This window comes from Adiantum capillus-veneris, chromosome 12 (genome assembly GCF_014529385.1).
Source record: "Adiantum capillus-veneris isolate H3 chromosome 12, ASM1452938v2, whole genome shotgun sequence".
Taxonomy (NCBI): domain Eukaryota; kingdom Viridiplantae; phylum Streptophyta; class Polypodiopsida; order Polypodiales; family Pteridaceae; genus Adiantum; species Adiantum capillus-veneris.
Window position 1 is genome coordinate 30,915,354 of NC_140942.1, and position 10,913 is coordinate 30,926,266.

At 41.3% G+C, this 10,913-nt stretch overlaps 1 pseudogene; it reads right to left on the minus strand.

Moving 5' to 3' along the window:
* Positions 1–9,936: 9,936 nt before the first annotated feature.
* LOC147445514 (uncharacterized) lies at positions 9,937–10,631 on the minus strand (annotated as a pseudogene).
* Positions 10,632–10,913: the final 282 nt, after the last annotated feature.

A 10,913-nucleotide genomic window follows, 5' to 3' on the forward strand; every position in this document is an offset into this window, starting at 1 on the left:
TTTACACCTGAGACTGACTCGCTTCATACGTAGGAGATATATATCCATGTATGCACCATTTTACTGATCGAGACACTGCATGGTGCAGCATGAGATGTATACCCACACGCTTAGCCGGGTCGGAGGCGACATTCTGGGAGGATGCCCCAAAATAGTTGGTATGATGAGGAGTGCAGAGAGATGAGAGCCCAGCTCTAGAGAGGTCTTCTTTTAGGAGTCATCACTAAGAGACAGTCTTGGATTGCTTCTCGATGCCTTGTGTGATGGAAGAAACGAGCTTATTTGGCCCAGATGGAGCGAGATTTGTATCAGTTGTTCTTTAGTAAAGACTCTAGAGAGGCATGGTGATTTTTTCATGAGCACTCCCCTTCCCCAGTGATTACTTCTCATGATGTGTGGGGCTAGTATGCGACATTGTTATATACGATTCCTAGACAGAACCCCCTTCCAGATCCTACAGAGCCATGCCCACCTACCAGCACCTTCTTTACCACTGATATGGTAAACATAGCCATTGATAGGATGAGGACCAGTAGGGCATATGATCATGATGGTCTAGTAGCAGAGCACTTTATACATGCTAGAGATATGCTGGTAGAGGTTCTTGCAGTGTTGTTCAGTCATGTCATGTGTGAGGGGTTACTTGAGACTTGGAGGTTGTCTACTATTGTGCCTATCTTCAAGGCATGTGATCTTATAGAGCCTAGGAATTACCACACTATTATGGTTGGGCACACATTGGCATGGTTGGATGCATCCATTCTTGAGCAACAATTGAGTAATTGGGTGCAAAGGGCCGGGTCGATTTTAGGAGGGGTTTCTTCACTCTTGATCATATCCTGACACTCAGAGAAATCATTAAGGAGGGTAGGTCACATGGGAGATGGATTTAGTGTAGCTTTGTGGATTTCTGCAAATCATTTGACATGGTATCGAGAGCTTGATTGATGCGCATACTATAGGAAGAAGAAGAAGAAGAAGAAGAAGAAGAAGAAGAAGAAGAAGAAGAAGAAGAAGAAGAAGAAGAAGAGAGTCCCTTGGTATCTATGATCTCTCGAATGATCAGAGCCAAGGCATCCATACCCCACGCTATCATTCGAGCCCAGGTAGCTGTCCCTCCTATGGATATTGAGGAGCTTACCAGACCAGTCTCCTCTGTGAAAGCTTGTGGGATACTACTAGAGACAGATATGCTAAACTGGCCCTTGGATCTTCCAGACAGTTAGCTCTTTAGGGGGGTACTTCATGCTAGTATGCACATATGACATCGTGGTATCAGAAGCTGTCAATAAGTTTGTAGTCTTACTAGTAAAGCATAGGGATTTTGGTTGTGAGAGTTTGTGAGAGAGCTCCAAAAATTCTATAAAGGAGTTATACCATAGATGCCATGAAGTCTAGGGTTTGGAAGGAAGTACAATCAAAGAAGCCCCACTCTTTCGCTCTTGCACTCACACACACAAAGAAAGAACACAAAAGAGCATATCAAAACAACACAAAGATGAGAACGGCAAGGTTATGGGCGTACTGTATCATGGGTAATATAAAAGACTTAATAGCTGAGTTAATGGTGTTCAATCTTTTCTGACTAAACAGGCTACGAATTGTTCTTTGGAATTGTAATTTTGTGCTTACCATAATATATATGTTTTGTCTAGTGATTGGGATCAATCGTGTGTACAAATCCTCTTGATTTATAGTAAGATAACTACACTTATATCAAAAGAAAAGTTATAGTCTATAAGGGATAGTATGATGGAATCTGGTAAAAGAAGTATTTCATTGAGCCTTTCTGGGTCAAGTTGAAAGTGTATTTTACGACTAATCCATACGTTAAATATAATAGATCGCACATAGTGAAAGCGATAGAGATTCACATCATGTGGATTATTCATCTATGATAACTCTAGTATGTGCAAAATGTAAATATAAGTGAAGGGAAGTGAAGAGAAATTTCCCTCCCAAGTCCTATTTGTGCCCGTAGCAATAAGGATACTTGGGGAGAGATGTACTTGTAGCAAGGAGAGATGTACCTTATGTGCTAGTATTTCTTCACAAGAAGGTTGTTGATAGAGCTTTGTTGCTTGAATGCCTTCGAGATAAACAATTAGGACACAAGAGAGATGAACATAGGAGTAGAGCTAGAAGTAGTAGAAGACATGGAGGTATAGGTTAGGCTTGGAGATGAAAAACAAAAGTCAACAAAATAACAAAGCAAGAAAACACCTTACTTATCAACCCCTTTGAGAGTGTTTGCTAATTTGATGAATATGGTAAGAGATAGAAGACTTCGGCCTTAATTGATTGGAGTTGATGTTTACAAGGATGCTTTCAAGTTTAGCTAGCCTTCCTCAAAGGAAAGTGTAGGGCTAAAGGCTAATTTGGCATGAATCCTCTCACTCTCTTTTGAATGGTTTTCAAGGAAGAAAAAGTCCCCTTTTATAAGTGAAGGGAACCCCCAAGGGTTACACAAAAAAGAGAATTGGCAAAGTTTGAAATGGGTTGTCCCTGCATGATGTGGACAGACTGGGGTCCATCATTTTGATCATATCTCCTCAATCGTAGATCCAAATAAAGAAATAAAAATAGGAGAAAAAAATTCAGCTCATGAGCTACAACTCCCATTTATATACTTTTTCCAAGTTGGATTGGAACCTTGTGTAAAAAATTCACCAAAATAGGGTATCTTTTTGGTAGCAAAAGTCTTCTTGTGGTCCTCTTAGCTCATACTTCCACTTGATTCCAATACACCTCATGCAATATGAAAGCATGAATTTTCTCCTTGATAAAGTTTTGTAAGTATCCTCTTAAGAATGCATTAAAATGAGTGCATCTTTGAAAATCATGCAGGCTATTGTCTCACTAGGATTTGATTCCTTCCTAGTAGCTATCAAAAAGAAATATATGAAAAATATATAGAATATATATATATATTGGGAGTTACCCTAGATATAGGATCTAGCAACATGTGAGATGATAATGAGATACTAAAAAAAAAGAACCAATGCTTTTTGTCCCAAGTTAAAGAGACATAGCAATTGACGCTTTTTTCCATAGTTCTTTCTAACGGTAAAGTAAGAATATGTTACCCTTGAGATAAATCATAAGATGACATAGAAAGATTATTATTATCCTGAGATATACATATGTACATTATAGAAAATATACTTATGTATCTAAATAGTTGTAAGATAGATATTGTAGCATTTGTTCCCACTATACATGTGTCATAGTACGATAACGCATGGCTTCACCATGGACATGCTTCCCCCTTTCCAGTACTCTCTTCAGGCACCCTCAATGTCTCTTACACGGGTGGAGACTACTATACTCATTTGCTAGGACCTGATCCAGCTGAATACCAGGAGGACATGGATAGAGCCGCCCCATGAGTTGAAAACGAAGATGGATTTTTATAGAGAGCATCTTCTCCACCTCAACGGAGATGTGCGGTGTGCCATTGGTCAGATACGCACATCCTCACATCAGCTGGAGATTGAGACTGGTAGATTTAAAGGGATACCAACAGACAACAGGATATGCCGCTTATGCCAGCTAGAGCCAGAGATAGAGCTACATAAAATACGTCATTGCACAGTGTACTATGAGATATGGGGCCATTTCCACTGCTTATTCGGAGAGGGTTTTCGTCCTTTCTCTAGGGTCATAAGTTATGAGGATTAGAGATGTCCTGGATGATATCTACTTCGGCTACACAGATACATAGACACTTTACTGGGAAGAGCTAGAGAGAGACATACCGAGAGATAGATTATAGATTTTTTCACTAGATATGGGACATCTAGAGGAGCAGCCATCACTGCAGAGCTCGGCCCACACTCATTCAACCACTACTAGCACTCTCATCGACTGAGCACTGGAGCTATGGAGATCCAGACGACCACGCTTGAGGAGAGGGGCTACACAACATCAACATGAATTACAAAAGAGGATTCAAGGCATACACTCTTGACATTGAGAGTGCAGATGAGGATGGATTCTAGTAGTAGTAGTATTTTTGTTCTAGTTCTTTTATACCCACACATGGTATCAAATTCACTAATTTGTAACAGATTGTTCTCATACGTCATTTTGGCCTTTTGAAGATGTTAATATAACATCTCTCTCTCTCTCTCTCTCTCTCTCTCTCTCTCTCTCTCTCTCTCTCTCTCTCTCTCCCCCCCCCCCCCCCCCCCCCCCCAAATGTCATCCCCAAGTTTACCCATGGCAACAAAATCAAGTGTATGCTTCACTCCAAGGATATCTCCAACATCGAATAAACAATAAGGACATGGAGAAAAGAGATAGAGGAATGGAGGAGCACAAAGATGAATTTTCTTTGGGAGAAAGAAGAGAAAAAGAGGATGTGGAAAGAGGAGAAGGAAAAACCCATCAACAAAACTGCCACACTAGAACATCTTAAACCTCCACAAAGAGATGGCCGAAATAAGATCAAAAACCATAAAGAGCGAGGAAGAGCAAAATAAAACAACAACGTCTTCATGGGCTGAAGTGGTTACAAAGACAACAGAAGGTAGACCCAGTGGAGAAATGGATTGAGGTGACCAAGAAAGGGAAAATTACAGCATCAACACTCACACCCACTCTCATAAACAAGACCTTGGAAGAGGAACAAAAATGGAGGACGAGAGCCATGAATGTCAAAATATTTGGTCTTAGGGACCAAGATAATATAGAAGTGGAAGCATCCTCATCCAAAGAGCCGAAATGAGCCCCAATGGAAAATCTAAGTAAAGCAAGCACTATGCGCCTCCCTGAAGTATTTTTGGACCCGTTGACACTCACCAAAGCTCACCGAAATCAGAGAAAATGAACAAGCGTGTGATGGAGATGCTGGCTACTAAGCCCAGGAGGATGCACAACCTGCTCTAATACCAATTGTTGGAAATAAGGTTATAAGAAAGCACACATCATGGAGAAGACGAAGAAGCTCAAGGCACACAACAAAGAGTAGCATTATTTATTTTTCAATGGAAAGATAATTTATCCCTAGAGTGATGGGCATATAACAATGCATAGGGGGAAAAAACCTCTTAGTGAGGAAAAAAATGCCCCGATGGTCCTAAGTGTGTTCACACACTTAGGACATCACTGGCAGTGATGAGTTCACACACATCACTGCCACATATGTATGGTGAAAATTGTTGGAATTAAGGTTGCAAGAAAACACACACAGCTTGGAGAAGACGAAGGAAGCTCAAAACACACAACAAAGAGTGTATTACTTAGTGTCCAATGGAAAGATTGATAGCCCTAGAATGATGGGCGTATATACAATGCACGGGGGAAAAGACCTCCTAGTGAGGGAAAAAATGCCCCAACGGTCCTAAGTGTGTTCAGACACATCACTACCACATGTATATAGTAACAAATCTCCCCTAGAGTGATGCAGTGAATGAGAGCTGGCACATAGAGTAAAGGGAAGTGTCATGCCCTGAGGACATGATCAGTCAACAAAGGGGAGTAAGCCCAAATCTTTGCAGAAAGCTTCAAACTTCTCAGAAGACAATGCCTTTGTGAACAGATCTACAAGGTTGTCCTGTGTTGGCACATAAGCCAAGCTGACCTCTCCTACTAAGAGCCTCTCTCTAACATAGTGGAAAACCTTTGCGAAAAGCTTCAAACTTCTCATGAGACAATGCATTTGTAAAAAGATCTGCAAGGTTGTCTTGTGTTGGCACATAAGCCAAGCTGACCTCTCTTGCGCTAAGAGCCTCTCCTTGACATAGTGGTAATTCACCTTAAAGTGCTTTGTGTGAGCATGAAAAACTAGGTTCCTTGCAACTGCTAGTGCACTCTGACTGTCAGTGTAGATAGTGTTGGTAGTGTCTTGTCCAACACCCAAATCAGCCATAAGGCATCTGTGAAGACTTCCCTGTACTCAGCCTCACAACCAAAAATGGCCACAGTAGGTTTCTTCTTGCTCAACCATGATATACATGAACTGCCAAGCATGAAACAAAAACCACTTGTAGACACTTGCGTGTCAAAACAACCAGACCAATTTGAGTTCAAAAAATCATGTAAATATGGCGGCAATGATCCCCCTTTGGGATAAAACAAGCCAAGATGTAAAGTGCCACTCAAGTAGTGAAAAATTCTCTGACAGCCTGCCAATGCTTATACCTTGGGCTTTGCATAAATCTACTGACATGTGAGACTGAAAATTACATATCCAGCCTTGTGTTGCATACATAAATGAGGTAGCTAACAACAGTTCGGTAAAGAGTGAAATCAGTAGGATCACCAGCATCATGAAGACTCAATTTCAAACCTGCTTCCATGCAATACCACCATCACACTGCTTAACTCTATACCCAAGTAATGATGCAACAACCCCAAATCTTTCATCTTGAAAGTAGCATTCAAATCAGCCTTAAATTTAGCAATATGTCCCCCATTTGGTCCAATGATCAGCAAATCATCCACATAGAGAACCACAATGAGAAGTACATCACCCTCACGCTTTATATACAATCTGCTTTCAGTTGGACTGTTACGAAAGCCTCGTTTGACCAAATGAGTGTCAGCCTTCTCATACCAAGCACGAAGAGATTGCTTCAATCCATACAAAGCTTTCTTACATCTGCGCACTTTATCCTCTTGTTTTTTCTTGACAAAACCGCGAGGTTGCTTTACATAAACTTTCTCAAATATGTCACTATTCAAGAAAGCAGTGACAATGTCTGATTGATGTACATCCCAACCAAAATGAGTTGCCAATGTACATAGAAAAAGCACAATAGTCATATGACAAGTGGGAGCAAAAGTCTCTTCATAATCTATGCATTTTTGTTGTGCGTAACGCTTTGCAACAAGTCAAGTCTTATAGCGATCAATCTCACTATCTAGCTTGCATTTCAACTTGTAAACCCACTTCATACGAATGGTCTTTTACCAGGAGGCAAATCACATAAAGTCCATGTGTCATTTTCTATAAGTCCATCATATTCTGATTGCATGGCAGCCATCCAATTTTTAGAATTTTGTGCTTCATCAAAAGAGAGAGGTTCCTCAACATCATGTAAGCTAGACACAGCCAAAGCATAACAATCTGATGCATAAGATGCATGGTGAAAATTTGAACGAATACGACTAGACAATGGTGCATCCAATTTATTGTCATGCAAAGTATGCACCAATCATTTAGGCATATCTCTAGCCTGCTCATTCTCAGCCCTTTCCTCGTCAAGTACATCTGCATCAGTCATAGGCTGATTTGTAACATCCCCATAGGCTGTACATTTGCCTCATTGGAATTTACATTTGAACTTCCACCACTGAAAAGAGGCAACAAAGTGTATAAATGTCACGTGAGCTTACATGATTGTCTCTAGTACATGACAGCAAGGGCTGAACAAAATCTTCCACAAACACTACATCCCGTGAAACCAGAATACACTTTGTTTGCGGTTGATACAACCTGTAACCTTTGGTTTCAGCACTATAACCAACAAAAATATGTTAGACAGCCTTATCATCCAATTTTTTGCGCTGTGTTTGTGGCTCCAAAGCATATGCAAAACAACCAAAAACACTCATGTGCTCAATAGAAGGCTTTCTATCATGCCATGCTTCATATGGAGTAATAGCCTGCAAAGCTTTCGTAGGAAACCTGTTTAGTACATAAGTGGCACACATGATGGCCTCAAGCCAAAAAGAATGCGGCAAAGCTTGAATTTTGACCATACATCGTGCCATTTTCGTAAGTGACCTGTTTTTCCTCTCAGCAACACCATTTTGCTGAGGTGTATAAGGCACTGTACATTGGTGTTTTATCCCACGACTAGCCAGAAATGCATTAAATTCATGAGACATATACTCCCCCCCTCGATCGGAACGGAGGGTGCCCATAGTACATTTCGAGACATTTTCAACCATAGCCAAAAATTGTGTGAAGCACATAAAAACTTCGGACTTCACTTTAAGCGGAAATACCCATGCATGCCTGGATTAATCATCAATGAAAGTCACAAAGTAAAGGTAATTGCCCAAGGATGGAGTTTGCATGGGCCCACAAACATCACTATGCACGAGTTGCAATCTGTACGTGGCCCTAACATAACCATCCTTTCAAAACTTCGAACGCTGCATCTTACCCAAAATACAGCCTTCACAAACATGTTTGGCAGGTGCTTCAAGAGGCGGCAAAGAAGCAACCATATCAGAAATCTGCAAACGCAGCAAATTGGAAAAATTCAGATGACCAAACGTGCATGCCAAAGTTTTGCATTTGAAATATCCCTTGAATCTGCAACTGCATTTGCAAAATTTTTTCCACACTTGTCATACAAAGTGACCTTATACAGCCCGACGGCACAAAAACCCAGATGCACCAATTTCATCACCAAAAATGAGATCATGAACTGTACATCTGTCATCCACAAATTTGACTACAAGTCCAAGTCTAGCAAGTGCAGATACTGACAAAAGATTCTTCTTGATCCCATGTATATAAAGTGCATCAACAAGTGTGAAAGAACTTCCATTTGCAGCAGTAATCACAATCTTTCCAACTCCCTGAACCGGATAAGAGGCATTGTTGGCACAAGTGACTGACTAATTCAAGGAATTTCAATGAGCGAGCGAGATTTTTCGAGCAAATAAAAAATCGAGCAAACGATTCCAATTAAAGCTCAAGGAGCTTATGTTTCCCTACCATATCTAATAGCATTTTGGACTTTATTAAACATCAAAGTCTCTTTGAGAACTCATCCTAAGCACTCCCATATAGAAGGCATCTAAAATGAAGTTCAAGTAAGATGGAATGCACAAATCAACATGTCCATTGTTGAAATCTCAATCAGTTCTACAAACATGGTCTACACTATGTAGTAGTTTGTTGATCATTTATCTATATTCTAGAGATTGTGGACTAAAATTCTCCATACTATGATAGCCTAATTTGTAGCCTAATGATGACTTGGATAAACATCAATAGCCAAGGGCGACATGGTTTAGCAAGATTATGAGAAGAACTTGGGACACACACACACACACACACACACACACACACACACACACACACACACACACACACACACACACACGCACGCACGAGAGAGAGAGAGAGAGAGAGAGAGAGAGAGAGAGAGAGAGAGAGAGAGAGAGAGGTGCTAGGGCTTGCTCTTCTTTATTTCATATTTGTTGCACACATCATCCTGCCGTCTCTTTGTGCATTGGTGGTTGCCCATACTACTTAGCCTTTGTCTCTAGTGGTCTCTTGGGTTTGCACTAGATGTAGTACACCAACTTGTCCTCATCGTAGATGTTGCCCCTCTATGTTTTCCATAGTTTAGCAAGATTCTGAGAAGAAATCGGGGGGGGGGGGGGGGGGGGGGGGGAGAGAGAGAGAGAGAGAGAGAGAGAGGTGGGGGGGGGGGGTAGCCTAGCTTTAGATCTTTGAAGCCGCTGGAGTCAAATCAACAAGCCTAGGCTGAAAGCTATCCAAGTGGGACTATTGGTGGCTTGGATAGAAGGTGGCCAAGAGTGGCTAGATTCAACACGCTCATGGCTTTCCAGGATTTTGACTCTCTCTCTCTCTTTCTCTGTCAAGTCCTCACATAGACTCTCATCCAATACATCCAAGTTCTTACCTTGACTCTCATCCAATACATCCAAATTCTGGCGTGTTCTTACTTTCCCCTGGAACAAGTTGTACATATACCCCTCCTAGGTATTCTTATGAAGCTAGAGACACTCTGCCGCCCGGTGGGCAAGCTCTTCTTAACCTTGCACTGGGTTCACCCCCCGCCCCCCCCCCCCCCCCCCCCCCCCCCCCCCCCCCCCTCTCTCTCTCTCTCTCTCTCATATAATAAGTCAACAATGAATAAATTTCATATGTAAACCGTACAAACAATCAAACCACTACTTCTCTAGATGATAGTGGATTATAACAACCAATAGAATGGTGCCACTCCAAAGTAACATGGAGGTTTGAATCTAGCACGACTTAACATTTACACCAAAAGCACTACTTTGAGGGCATCATCGTCGAAGATTCATCCTAATTCAGTTGTCCATCACCATCAACATCTACCTCTTGAATCATTTTTTCAACCTCTTCATGTATTAACTTCTGTCCTAGATTTGTCTCATGACTCATCACATGGAAAAGCTCTACAACATAAATAAACCCATTATGGTCCTTATCAAAAACCTTAAATGCTTCTTTCAGATCCTCAGAGTGAGTATCCTTCATCTTGCGAGCCATCGGATTCAAGAACTCTAAAAAATCGTTTGTGCCATGATTATCCACTGGAAAATCAATCGTGCCATGATCATCCACATCTACTTCATTGATCATCTCAAGTAGCTCTGTTTCCGTCGGGTTTTGTCCAAGTGAGTGCATCATAGTACGAAGCTCTTTGGTGGTGATATTGCCATTGCCATCTTTGTTGTGTAAGAGATTGAAAGCTTTTTTGAACTTTGAGATCTGCTATTCGCTCAATTGCTCACCCATCGTGCCAAAGAAGGCACGCACATAGGAGGGTACAGAAGAAGACGAAAAAAAGAATGGAGATAGTAAGAAGAAGGATGACGAAGAATGGCAAGTTGTGAGGAGGAGGACTACATCTCCCTCCGAGCTTATGAAGGTGGGTTCCTTGACTTGACTCTCTCTCTCTCTCTCTCTCTCTCCCCCAGTAACTCCTCAAAACAATCCACACCACAACGGATTGTTTTTTAGAGTTTTGAAATGCTTCTATATCTATCTATCTATTTATATCTATAACATATAATGGAGAGATGGTGTTTAGGCGTGCTCCACGTGGCAAGCATTGGAAATCGGACGTTTTTATAAAACATCGCAGGTATCATTTTACGCATTTTACTTGATGCACGGTTGTGCCTACAGGTGCGAATCTTTTTGCATCACAGTGACGCCACAAGGTGAG